At 44.7% G+C, this 13,625-nt stretch overlaps 2 protein-coding genes across 5 annotated transcripts in view; one reads left to right on the top strand and one right to left on the bottom strand.

The window, feature by feature from the left end:
• gjc1 (gap junction protein gamma 1) overlaps positions 1-8,544 on the bottom strand; it is a 44,288-nt gene extending 35,744 nt beyond the window's left edge. For 2 of the 3 annotated variants that reach the window (XM_069709128.1, XM_069709129.1), the window contains exon 1: positions 8,373-8,544. The gene's annotated coding sequence lies outside the window, so the exon portion shown is untranslated. Of the gene's footprint in view, positions 1-4,792; positions 4,837-8,372 lie in introns of all 3 variants that reach the window. The other variant, XM_069709130.1, reaches the window with a different exon arrangement.
• Positions 1-13,625, top strand: part of rprml (reprimo-like) — a 245,653-nt gene that overhangs the window by 11,494 nt on the left and 220,534 nt on the right. The gene's annotated exons all lie outside the window — the stretch shown is intronic.

Raw genomic sequence — 13,625 nt, 5'->3', positions numbered from 1 at the left:
GCTGCGGGGCTCGATAACTGAGACAAGTCACTGTATTTGGGCCAGACGATTATTATTATTTTTTTTTATTATAAATGATCCAAAAATCACACAAGTAGTAAGTGTTCTCACCAGGCTGGTAAAAACGTAGTCTCATTAAAACTCTCCCATCTGATTAATAAAGTTTGGATAACTTTAGCAGCTCTGGGAAGTTGACCCGCTGCGCATGCAACTTTTAAATCTCTGCAGTGTAAAAGTTTGCTCACGGAGACAAAATCTCCCCCCCAAAAAAACATAAATTAAAAGGAACTAAGACGTTATTTAAACTTTCACAGATTGTTGTGTTTGAGGTCGTCATTACTGACACCAGCCCCTGAAGCCCGGAGCATTCTTTTCCGTCTCAAAAAAACATCACCAAATTTAGTCAATAATGGCTCCACAGCTGTGAGGCCAGAATGAGCAACACTGGCCCTTTATGGATAAGAGACACTTGGGAGAATTTTAAATACAATAAGTCTCTCTGAGACGTTGAGTCAGTGACACTGTGAGCCTGTTCTCAAAATGTTCAACTGCAAGTCACACTTACATCTGTGAGAGGAGGTCGGGGGGGGGGGGGGGGAGAGACAGATGAGGGGAGGAACAATAACAATCACCCGCCGGGGGGAAACGGAAATATAAGCACAAGTATGTAATTCTGTTATCCAGAGTACTTTTAACAAAACCACCAAAGACAACAGAAAACGAGCTTCTATGAACAACAACAACAAAAAGAAGCCGATTTATGTTTTTAACAGCTCGATAGAAGAAAAAAAAACTACAAACATCCCTCTCTCCAACAGGAAGTTGAACACACACAGCTTGAAAGTGGCTTCGTTCAAAGTCTTTATACTCGACCCGGATGAGGTCAGGAGGGCAGAGCGAAGAAATTCACGTGGTTCCGCTGCCATAACATTCATCCATATGAAACGCTGTGGGACTGGATGGCCTCCTCGCTGAACGCGCCTGGAAAGATGGTGTCAGGTTGTGCTTTAATTACAGATGCAGCCTGGGTCAAAGTTCAAAATGTGACTCATCTCTCTGGTCTTACTTGTTGCCTGTCATGTCCAGCTCAGCCACTCAGGCCTTGTTCCAAGTTTTACTCCACCTCTCATTGCCTGCCTGACTCCACCATTTAGCCGGCCTCAGTCATCTCCACGAGCCTTCAGTAAATTGCCCTAAAAACAGCTGTTTCCGTCTCCGTGTTCTGCTTTTGGGGTTGAAACTTTGAACAACCATTAACATGGAAAATGAACGTGCAGCTACTTGATGATTCTTCAATTCTGCTCAATGAAGAATCACAAACATTTGTCTCAATTGAAGATGTAAATAATTCAGATATTTAGGAGGTGCTGATTGGGCCTGAGGATTGATGACTGGAGCAGCATGGTCAAACTAATGTTTTGAACGAATCCAAGTTAGGAACGCTAAGAGAGGAAGCAGAGCGACCACGAATGAAACGGAAACAACAGGTAAGCGGAGCACACCGTCAGCAGTGTAGAAGAACGCTGCCTCATCGCTGCCGACCGTGCCAGAAATAAACGTAAACCGGCGAGAGACAAAGGTTGTGTCATTGGGAGAGTGACAGTGAATGAAAGGCATCTCTCTGCCCTCATCCCTTGTCACGTTGTGGCTCCGCCCCTCCGGTGACCCGGGGGAAGTGGCATGAGACCTGTCACCCCGAATCACAGCTCGGGCCACGATATGTAAATGTGTCAGCATGCACAGCTTCACGAGTCTGACATATCAGTCTGAATATGCATGTGCGACGCTGACTGGAGCGTAAACATCTCGGTACGTGCGGGCCTCGGTGCATCTGCATGTGTGTGTTTTTCCAGGCGCGCAGCACGTATGTCTGCGCTGATCCCGGTATGTAATAGTGACATTCCCCGCTGGGAAGGAGCCTCACGACTGTTTTCATTTGTGAGACTGCCCATATCTCCTCACGGATACGGGCTATGTGAAGGTGGCATCTGATTTCATCCACACTCTGTGGGGGGTCTCTCTGTCTGGCTCTGTAACTACACGTGTACCACCCATGTTCGCACATTATGCAAGGACGGATTCACTGCTTCTCTTCGTTTCATATCACTGTATGTTATTGGTACTTATTAGTCTTTTTTTTTTTTATTTTTTAAAGATGCAGATTTACAGACGTGGCTTTGGGAGCTGATGATGTGAATGTGTTGTTTATTTAGAGAAATGCTAACAAGTTGTTATTAGTTTATTTTAGATTCATATTTATTGTAGAGTTAGTGTCATAATTTCATATAATATGGCGGAAGGATTCAATTGCAAAATGTAAACATGACTAAAGTCCCGCTCCGATCAAATATGTTTCTTCTTGAGTTTAAAACTAGACGCCTGTTTTCACATTCGTCTGTGCTATTTGAAAATTTGAATTGAAAGGGTGGACCGACGAGCATGATTTCACAACTTTCAGCCTCCAGTGAACATACACTCAGAAACATAAAAATAAAAAAAAAATCAGAAAGCTTTGCAGTGTTTCAAAGCAGCTTTGAACTTTTGCGAAAATCAGCAGTGATGTGTCACCACCGATGATCGCCTCGTATTTACTGTATTTATTATTTTAATGATCTCATACTGATGGATTTGTTTATCGTGCTGTTTATATGGTGCATTTGCTGTTTTGTGGTATTTTTTTTTTTTTTGTCCATCCACACAGAGACACCAGATTCAAATGACTTACTAGCTAACACGGGCACAATTACTATTAGATGTGAGCTATCCCTGCAAAAATAAACAATAAAATACATCATAAATATCAACTTTAAAGTGGAATATGAGACATCTTGTGTCCACCAGATAAGCTTTAAAAATGTTTGAATATTTGCATATTCATGAATTTTTCCAACGAGTGGGAACGAGTAGATGTCTTCATAAGGAATATTTTAAGTTAATATTTTTGGTGCCGAATATGACAAGTGATCCTTTAAAGTAGAGTACTTTATATACATCTCAAAACATGTGTGACGGGGATCTTTAAGTGTAAAATAGTGCTGTAACAAGCATATAATCAGTTCATCTATTTTTTTTTTTGTGAATGTATTCTGTACAAGAAAACATCAGAAAATGGTAAAAAAAGAAAAGAAAAAAAAAGTCAAATGTATTCCGATACAAAACAGGAAAAAAGCAGTACATTTTGAGAAGCAGGAAGTTGGAGATGATATTTGCATGATGAAGTTACAATGATTAATCACTTATCAAAAGTGTTTCCACTTGATTTCTTTTGACAGACCCATTTATCAATGAACTAATTATGTCATCTACGTGGAAAATCAGATGGTGTACACCTTGAATTATTCTTACACGTGTGCAAATACAACATTGCAGAATAGAAAGGAAGGACACGGCACTACTGCATTGCAGTTACTTTTGAAATGTGCACACGTGTGTTGCACAACTACCACATGCCGCAGCAGTGCTACACGGCTGACAGGAATCATGGTGTTCAGGATTCCCTTTTGTCAGACAAAATCAGACACTTCCGTTTTTTGGGGTGTTTTTTTTTTTTTTGCCCTTAAAGACTCGGAGATCTGCCGCAGCGTCACGGCGACACGTGCGCCGACACAACTGGAAACGCGCCTGTTTCGCAAAGGGTCAGGGCCGACTGCAGGGCTCGTTTTCCCGAGGAGTCATCGTGAGTCACAGGGAGCACGGCACAACCCTCCCCGCCGCTCGTCGTCGTCTAATATTCGAGGTCTCCCCTAAAATATCAGTCGTTTTAGACACGAAGCGTGCCGAGCTGCTCTCTGCACACGCACACAGTCATCTGGCATGCATTCAACAATGAGCTCATCAACCGACTAAAATTAGGGAAACACACGAAGGTCAAAATCTTTATCATGTACGGTTCCCGCTGAGCGGCTGATGATTTCTGACAATTTAATTAGAAAACCAGTTTAAATCTTTACAATTATCTAAAGACACCCGGGCACATCTCTGTGGCCAATTATTTTCATATCAACGTTACGGAACAAATTTCGCTATATTCATTCAATCTTCGAGATGAAACTATTCTCCCAGAAAATTACCATTTGCTCATTCCGGAAATAGATCGGCCACATCATCCAAATCCATAAATCACATCCCCACTGTACTTTTCCAATGGCTCCCGCCGGTCCGGCTGAAAGTTCTCACTTTAAATTAAAGGAGCAAATGCACACTTTAGAGAGCAAAAGTGGGCGTACGGCGATAAAACGCACGCTCTGCTGTATCTACCGTTTACATTCGGTGACCTCTTGCAATTCTAATCACCTGGTAATTACAAAGAGAGCAAAGCACTTTCCCTTCTGCTCCTGCTTTTAAAGTCGTTTACAGGAACTGGCAAGCAGAAAATGCGGAGCAGAGTACACAGTGTCAAGCGGAGGGAATCCAGACTAGTTGGCAGGCATAAAGACACAGTTTTCCCTCGGTGTGCTGCTCTCTGAGGATTAAGCCTGGCAGCGCGCTCACGTCTGCTAAACAAGATACTGGATAAACATAATACCTTGATATTTCATGTTGCGCGCAGCAGCGTAAGGAGACGCTGCAGAGGTGGAAGGACCTCCCAACATCTGCACACACCTCCTCTCCACCACTGGAGCCCCCCCCTCCAACTCCCCCCACCCCACCCCACCCCCAGTCAATCACATAATACTTCTTGAGATGCCCAACATGTTGATGGCTTGTGCTGCAAAAACACCTGCCTCCAATATGCAAGTGGGTATATGTTTTTTTTTTTTTTTTATGTAGTGGCTAAAAGCATAAAATTTACCTCTTACTGTACTGGCTCCACATCACACATTCTGAAGGCAAGAACTGGGAAAAACAGGAAGTGAATTACTCCATTTATTCAAAATAGCTGCCCATAAAGCATGTAATTGACTTAAACACATCCCGCAGACATTTCACTTGACAATTATCATAATTGCAAACGGCTGATTTAATTGCAAGTGATTAACATAGAAACATTGAAAGAACAGCACAAGGGTGGATAATTTGATACACATCATATTCCAGCGATGTTTAGAGATGAAAAGGAGGTTTTATGGTGGAAATTAAAAGAGGGAGGGTTTCTAAACTGCCTGATTGTATGGCTGGCGCATTCACTGCATTGTGTACATCTTCGCTGGGAGTGGCAGAGCTTTTCATGCTGCTGTTATCTTGACGTTAAATGTGACATCATTTTTTTTTTTTTTGCAGTTTCGTGCTGGTGTTGCAGTACGAACCATGAAGCTGCATGTAAGAACACGAGGCTCTTAGTGTTCTTCAAAAGTCTTTGAGAGGTTGCGAGGAAATCTAATGCGTCCTCAGTTTAATATAACGTCACTGATTATACCCCCCCCCCCCCCCCGGGGGGAGTATTATTCTGGCTTTTCACTGTAAATTGAAATTCCACAATAAATGGCAGTATTGATTTTCCATATATAATGATTCATTATGGATTCAATAGCAGGGCATTTAAGCCAAAGTATCTTGAAGCTCTGTATTGAGTGGAGCCCCAGGGATAAGCTGATGGCTAATATTTGAACAAAAGAAACAGGTGCCCTTTATGCTGTATGATCATTTTGAATGGTGCTTTTTGATTCATTGAAAAGATACTAACATGCTGAAGATTTTGCTTAACAGAGGTGGAGAGTGAATTTTCCTCTCGTACTCTGCTGGTTTTATGTTCTTGTACTTTCAATGAAGATTTTATGCTACAGTCACAAATGGAGAACACTAATCTTAACTCAATGGCATTTGTTTGATGGCTTCATTGCCTTTTCAATATTTTACATATGAAACACACGGAAAGTCTATAAAATGTGATTTTTTTTTTAAAAACAACAGAATATCCCTTTTTTTTTTTCAATTACCTCCACATCTAATACTACTACGGCAGTAAAATGCGACTTACACGTAAATGCATTCACACAATAATAAGATTAAAAGCCAGGGGCCATTATCCGGAATTATTCGAGATGTTTCTTTTCCTGTTTTAAGTAGATTTTCACTCGTATACTTTTTAAAATGTTGATATTTTGAATGTAAGCAAAGGCTTTGGATATTCCTTCACTGGTGGTGCTTTTTGCTCTTTTTAGCAGGTAAAGTTTTGCGGTATGTGCACTAAATTCCAGGTTTTATTAATGCAATTTGAAAATCAAGACACGAACTTGCAGCATCGATAGCCAGCTTCGTCAGTGTTGCTATTCCTGACATCATTTTTTTTGGTTACGTTTCCTCCCATAGACTGCACTTGTAAATTTCTTGAGACCACTGAAGAAACACAGCTGCCAAATTTCCTGTTTTTACAGATACATATAAATCAACTTACCAGACAGCTAAGAGGCTATGTGACATATCTCAAGCTTTTCTAGGACGTCTTCTGATCATTTAATAAAAATCCATGCACTATTTATCACTTATATCTGCCAGGTCATGAGTCTTTTTTTTTTTTGGTAGCAGTGTCTCCAGTGGTGAAACTAATAGCCCCCCCCTCTCTCCCTCCCCCCAAAAAAAAGCTGTATTTTAAATTTAAAAAAGAAAAAGAGGAGAGGAGCACATTTGTCATGATACTAAGTGATGGGGCATTTCCTTTGTGCCAACCAGAAGCTGCCGCTCATCTCTCTCTCTCAGTGCTGGAGTGCACCGAGGTCGACTTCCCCTCCTCCCATATTGATACGAGTTCCTCCCTCCGATGCACAGGGAGTGAAATAATGTGCAGGGTGGGGTGGCGGGTTGATGTAAAAGGGTAGAAACAGGGTGGGAGGAGTGTTAGACAGCAGAGATGGACTGCCTCGCAGGATACTTAAACATACAGAAGATGTTAAATAAATCTATAGCATGAAAGGCTGTGAAATGCCAAAACTGCATTTAGTTGATGGGAGGAAAGAGGAAGGAATGGAGGGCGAATAGAGGTTGATATGCTTCTACTGGCAGCTCACCAGAGAGTAAATTCGGAACAAATACATAGCATTCATGTGTTCTGTAGAGAACGAGCATCACTCACTAGGCACTAAGCTCTTTCAATTGGAAATATCCTAAATCCATCCCAATGATATAGCAAGGATTTTCTGAAGCACAGGGGAGAAACTCATCATGGTGGACCTTATTTGTGCCGCGGCTGGTTTGGCACTGACAAATGCTCCACATGGAAACCAGGGTGGCATATTTCAAAAGACATCCAGCACAATGAAACGGTTCGTCATCGTGGTGAATAACGCCGGGTGCTGGCTGCTCGGCAGGTTCTCCCATTTAAGCTACTGGGGCCGTTTCTTTTGATTTACTGGCTTCTGAAAACATCAGATACTCACTAAATCAGGGAATATATGTGTGGAGGGACTGTCAATTAGTATGTCGTAAAAGATGAGCAACAGTAAAGGACCATGGGTAAAAACACAAGCCCTAATGGGTAAATAGAATCTTCAGAGTCTTTTTTTATATGGACGGTTACACAACATATGGCAATATTAAAAAAGAAATTAAGCCTAATTAATCAATTATTTGTACCTGTAATGTTATTGTTATATTCTTTTGGCAAATAACTGGTTTGAGAGCATTCATTAAGCAATGATGATGCTTTAAGCACTGCAGCTGCAATTAGCATTTGTGTCATCCCAATTTAAATAATTCAGCACTGTGGTTTTTGATCATGTTTGCCGGGATGCTGTTTCTCAAGTCAAAATCAATGCAAAAGCCCTGAAACTATAACTGCATCACAGGGAGAGCTTTTCATCGTTTGTAAAATATATTCATTATTAATTAATCTCAAGAGTTTACCAATAAAGTCGGCATGCGTTTCCACTAATCCGAACTGCTCCTGCAGGGTTTAACCAAACCCTGAGGAGAATCCCTGCACCGCCCATCAACACCATGTTCCTGCTGAAATGGTTTGAGAACAAAAGATTTTGAGACACTCAGAACCTGAGCAGCGTGGATTTTGGGTTTTGAAACTGTATTCGCTGTCAAACTAGATGAGGAGATAAAATGACTCAAAAAAAATGAGCAGATAATGTCAATTAGACGCCGCTGTCTCAAGCTCCTTCCCAGAGGCACACTTGTTCTGAGAAGTTGATCTCTTGTTGCTCGCTGCTTGGCCTTGACCAGCGTCTTACACATGCAAAGGAATTGGGAGAAGATTCAGCTCAAAATTAAAACAGAAATGAACCATAGAGATTCAACCTTTTACTGTGCGTTATGGTGCCAAATGGTGCGTCTATGACCCTTCCGCCACCCACCCCCTCCCCCAACCCCCCACCACCACCACGTTCACTCTTACCAGGGCTTCTAGGCTACCGGGTTATTAGCCACATTAGGAACAAAGATGGAAATAAATAGCATCACAATAATGTAAATAAACAGAAAATTCTTACCGCTATGCGAGTCTGTGAAGATGCTTAAAGATGTAAGATGATCCTTTTGTTGGGAAGGGATGGTCGCTTTTGGACTTGCTGAGGTCCAAACTTGAATCCCGCCGATGAATATCTGCTCCACTACTCGGGAGGAACCAGCAGGATGGTCCACTGATGTGTTGTGATGAATTCTTTTTTTTTTATTATTATTATTTTTTTTTATCTCATCTCATAGCATCACTACGAGTTGTGTGAGCAGTCTTTGTCCATGTCAGCCACACTATTCTGTCTTCGGTCGAGCTACGTCGATTCAACTATGTGGTCTGCTGCGTAAAACCGGTGCCAAAATTCCTGCGGGCCCATTCCGTTACAGCGATGCTAGACAATAGTCTGGTCATTTTGGCACGGACCGAACCTACTCCAGCGCCGGGGACAGTTGCATCAGGTGATTACAACCAAATCTTGAGAGCGAGTTTGTCCACATCGGTGACCGGCTCGAAAATCCGGTGCTAAATATTTCAGTCGCTTACACGTGCCAGTTGGCTCCTGCGTTGTCTTTCGGGTTCCTCATCTCGGTCTTGTTCGCGGGAGGAGCGGACAGCTGAGTTGCGGATCTGTTGATCACTGGAGGTCCACCTCCATGCAGCGGTGGTGTCCTCGTCTCGCGTTTATCGGGACCGGGCTCCTCGCCGTGTGCCACATCCAGTCTGACACTGGCTGAACGGGGGTGGTGGTGGTGGTGGTGGTGGGGGGTAGAGGGGGGATCTCGGTGAGTGACAGCTGGATTCTGTGAGTGAAAGCTTGGCGACCCGTCTTTGCAGGAGAGCAGTAAAGCGGGATGTTGCGCGTACGCGTCTATGGTAGTGCGCGCCCCCGACAGGTCACATATTTCGGGTCTATTAACATCTGCCTAAAAGAAAAGGGCAGTTCAGCCGAATTTTTTTTTTTAACAAAGCTTCGGTGTGCATTTCTTCCGTGTTTCGCGCAGCCTATCAGAAATCACTATCCCTACCGAAAGCCTGTTATGTTCGTGCTGCACTACGATGGCATATCCTCGGGTACTTAACAGGATTGTTGCTATGGTAACATTTGAGTATAATGGTCACATACATTTATACAATGAAATAACGTGTGTAGTATTTCATAAAAATCAGAATTACATTGATTTGCGTTTTAAGCATGTGGTGAATTTACAGCTTCACGTGTTTATCCTCAATTATACATTGATGACCAAGTTCACGGTACAATTTGAGATATCTACAAGAGGCTTTTTTTTTTTTTTTTATTTATTTATTTTTATACAAAGAAAGTAGGGGCAAGCAAGGAAATTGTATTTCTATCGAGGCTTTTGAATGGAAAGGCAATTTGTACCAGCAATAAATTGGAAAGCAAATATAAATTGAACTAGAATGATTCCCTTGCTGTGGTTATATGCCTCTGCCGACCAGTTCAATTACATTCACATCCACGGTTTGTTGATATAGGGGAATATAAATGAAGATGGTTTGTTGAGCTTCGCTCTTCTTGTTCTGCTGCACGTCTGCTCTACCGGTGCGTAAATTTATCGAGAGAAACAAAAACCCGAGTTGAAATTCCCCGGAGGCGTTCACACCTTCGGCCAATAAAGCGGATTTTCATAGAAGACAAAGAGGAAAATGAAAATGCTTCCAATAAGCTGCTCGTAGCTGCTGTACAACTCGTCTTCAACTAGAAAGCACAGAAGATCTAAACGGTCACCACAGTGTCCACATCAGTGTCACCAAATCAGCATCCGACTAAATGTACAAACACAATCTCCCCTTCTGTTCCTCAAGCTATCGTGCCAGAGCAGCGTTTCATGACGTCACAGCGGAGCTGACATTTAACCTTTGCTCTGTTCCATATTTGGGCCGAATTTAGTCCTGATGGGGTGATCAGATCTGGAGGTTTTGTTTTGTGAGGTCGGAGGGAAATTTGAGCGCAGAATTCTTATCAGTTCGTCCTTCAGTCCAAGTGAATGTCCGCGGCCCAAATGTGAAGAAATTCCCTGGAGTGTTTCCTGAGGTATCACGTTCACAGAGGGACGGACGCGAGGTCGCAGTGACCTCGAGCTTTGACCACCAAAACGTAGTCCGTTCACACTCGAGTCGTACGAGACGGTTGTGCCAAATTTGTAAGAAAAGATCGAAAGAATAGGACGGACAACTTCGTAGACGTAATGTCTCCGGTCACGGCTGCCGAGGAGGAATTAAAAACCATGATAAGTTCATGTAAACTGAAGTCCAAATTTGTACAGAATTTACAGAAATGTAAAGTTAAGAGGAGCTTCTTCGATGAACAGAACCGGCTCTGGTCTGTTCTGGTCTACTTGGATTCTCGGTGGCCCCAACGGAGGCAGCGTTAAAGCCCGAATTGCTCCAGTGGAACCCATGAAGCTCGGATAAAGTGAAAATTTGATGAGTCTCATCCGTCGGGACGGAAAATGAAGCCACGCGCTCAAGACGACCCGCAACAACAACAACAACAACAACAACAAAAAAATAACAGATTTGAACCACCACGGCCGCAAACCTTATTCCCAGGAAACGACAAACGGGGAACCTTCACCGGATATTGTCTTTGGTTCCACATCGTCGAAAGGGCTTCCAGCTGAGAAATTAAGAGGAATGATTTGCTTCTTTCCAAAGTGCTTTAACCATTTTGTTACCGGCTCTGTTGTGCCGCTGCGTTCGGGCCCACGTCTGGTCTCCATCTGCATGCGTATTCGCCCCGGAGCGAGGGAACACATATGGCTCATTTGGCAAATCGAAACAGCGAGTCGCTTTGAGTTTGCGGCTCGATTGTTCTAAAAGGGGCTCGCTGACGAAGTCGCTCACGACCCCCTCCCTCGGATTCGGCAGGCCGCCCGTGCGTGAGCCGCCTCAATGGGCGCGCGAGCCGACCTGCGGGACGGCGTAAACCTCTGGATCCAATGATCTCGGTGATTAGGGAATGATTCAGGATGCAGGAGTCACAGTCATGCGGCTTGTGGTTTTCCTTTTGTGTGTGTGTGTGTGTGTGTGTGTGTGTGTGTGTGTGTGTGTGTGTGTGTGTGTGTGTGTGTGTGCGTGCGTGCGTGCGTGCGTGCGTGCGCTCACAGCTTCGACCTTACCGGACCTCGAATTGTCACAGGAGGTACATCAGAACACATTCATCGATCTTTGGCGAATTGAGAAAGTGAGGATACATTGGGGGAGGGTTTCTTTTCCAGAAATGGTTATTTGTTTGTTCCACCGCCGGGCTGAAGGTGACGCCGATCGCCAACGAACAACAAGGCTGCGAACCCACCGTGGTCGATTTCGGACAGGTTTTCAGTTCCGTGTCCAGCTCGGACCCGATTTTTTTTTTGTTGGGTGGTCGTTTCAGGCCTCTTTGTGACCCTTTAGTGTCCCGTCTCCGTCGTTGACGTGGTCACGACATTGTTCGGAGGCTGACTCGACCCTCCGTCGCCTTCATCCAGACCGTAGATCTATTAATAATCAAGCGGCCGTGTCTTTGCTCTAAGTGGACTGTCTGGACTGTCCCTGCCTATGGCGGCCCCATCTTAAGGCTGGACCAGCTCTACAGGGGAAGATTCGCTGATGATGTTAGCAGGAAGAGACAAGTGTGATTGAGTCATGAGACGCGCCGCCGAGCCAGAGAGGTGCTCGGTCGCCGATAAACAGGACGAGATCAAACAGAGGTAAAGAGCAGAGGGCGCGATACGTTGCGGGGAAGGTGGGAGGGGAGAGGGGGGGAGGGGGGAGTGACCGATGAGGTGGTCAAGAGCAGATGGAGCTGCAAAGTAAAAAAAAAAAAAAAAAAAAAAAAAGGCCCGACTTGCAGGAGGGTTAGGTGCCCTCAGCAGGCCCTCGCTACGGTCTATATTTAGCACAGGGACCACAGATTGGAACGAGCGCTCCGGGGCCTCGAGGAGTTCAGAGCGGCGAGAGCTGCCGCCATCCGTCCCCGCGCTCGGGGCCGGGCACGATCTCGGCTCGCGCCGGCACGAAAGGGAGTGCGTCCGAGCGCACGCTTCGCTCGACACATGTGCAGAGTCGATCGCATGCTGTCGCAGCGGATTCCTTCAGAGCCGAGGTGACGGGCGACGGAGCCCGAGAGCGCCTCCGTGTTGATACCTTGATGAGGGGGGGGGGGGTAAAAGGGCCATCGCAGTAAGTAGCCCTCTTCTGATTGGTGCGTTCACGTTGGCAAAATTCTTCCCATTTCTTCAGTTCGCCTTCCCTTAAGCTTTTTGAAAAGGGCAGAGCGTGTCCCCCCCCCTCCATCACCATCTCCCTACGTCTGCTGAGAAAAAAAAAGAAATAAAATAAATCACTTGTCTTGCCGGACAGGATTGACATTAAGTCCAAATGTCAAAAAGCAGCTCCAGCCATTTTTTTGACTCTAACCTCCCCCCCCCACCTCCAGGTCTGTTCGGGGGTCTGTCAGCGGGGTGAGTGATGAAGGACTGAGCTGTTCAGACACCGCAGTCTTCTGAACGTTCGACAAGACAAGAGATTATATCCACTCGATATGCAGCAATTCAGGGTCACGCGGTTGCGTCCCGCGAGCCTGAAAGGCTGAACGCTTCCACCGGTCACCACGGACGAGGCGAGGCGTTGAAAATCACGTCAGTCGGGTTTCACAGCAGATATTTCTGCCTCCGTATGGAACATTGATTGGGGTCGGAGTATTACGACCCTGCCGCGTAACTTCAAGGAACTCGAGAACGAGAGATTTCCTGAAATGTGGAGTTGCAGGCGGGTACTCCGGCGGTACTCTCAGACTGCGGTGCACGTGCGTCGCTGCACACGTTGGCCAGTACGAAAACGTTCCTTCACAAAACGATGCTTGACGTATTTTTTTTTTTTTTTTAATTTTGGGGGAATAATTTCTTATTTTTACCGAATTCTACGAGGAGTTTACCGTTTCAGCGCTCCGACGTCATCGCGGGCCGTAAACTGCAGAATGTCTCGTCCCCACTGCAGATCTCTGCCACAAATATAAGCCGATACGTCGTTATCGCAATCATTTTTGGTCCCCGATATCGTTATTGGCCCCCAGAATCCAGTATGGTTCGGCCTCTGCTGTAAAGCTGCACTTACAATTTTGACCAAGTGCCGACGCGACTGTGAGCCTACAAAACCTGAACAATAAAAAAAACCCAGAAAAAACCTTCACCGACACGAGCCATCGTTAAGTGTTTATTATTTTAAGTGTTTCTTTTTTGGAGATTTTTGGTCAAACTTGCATTCGTGCTGCTTCCGTTTGGAG

Source organism: Brachyistius frenatus, unplaced genomic scaffold, assembly GCF_029030835.1.
Source record: "Brachyistius frenatus isolate BFR_SWC_R1_liver_20210118 unplaced genomic scaffold, ASM2903083v1 Contig_80, whole genome shotgun sequence".
Classification (NCBI taxonomy): domain Eukaryota; kingdom Metazoa; phylum Chordata; class Actinopteri; family Embiotocidae; genus Brachyistius; species Brachyistius frenatus.
This window is presented reverse-complemented; position numbering and strand designations above follow the sequence as displayed.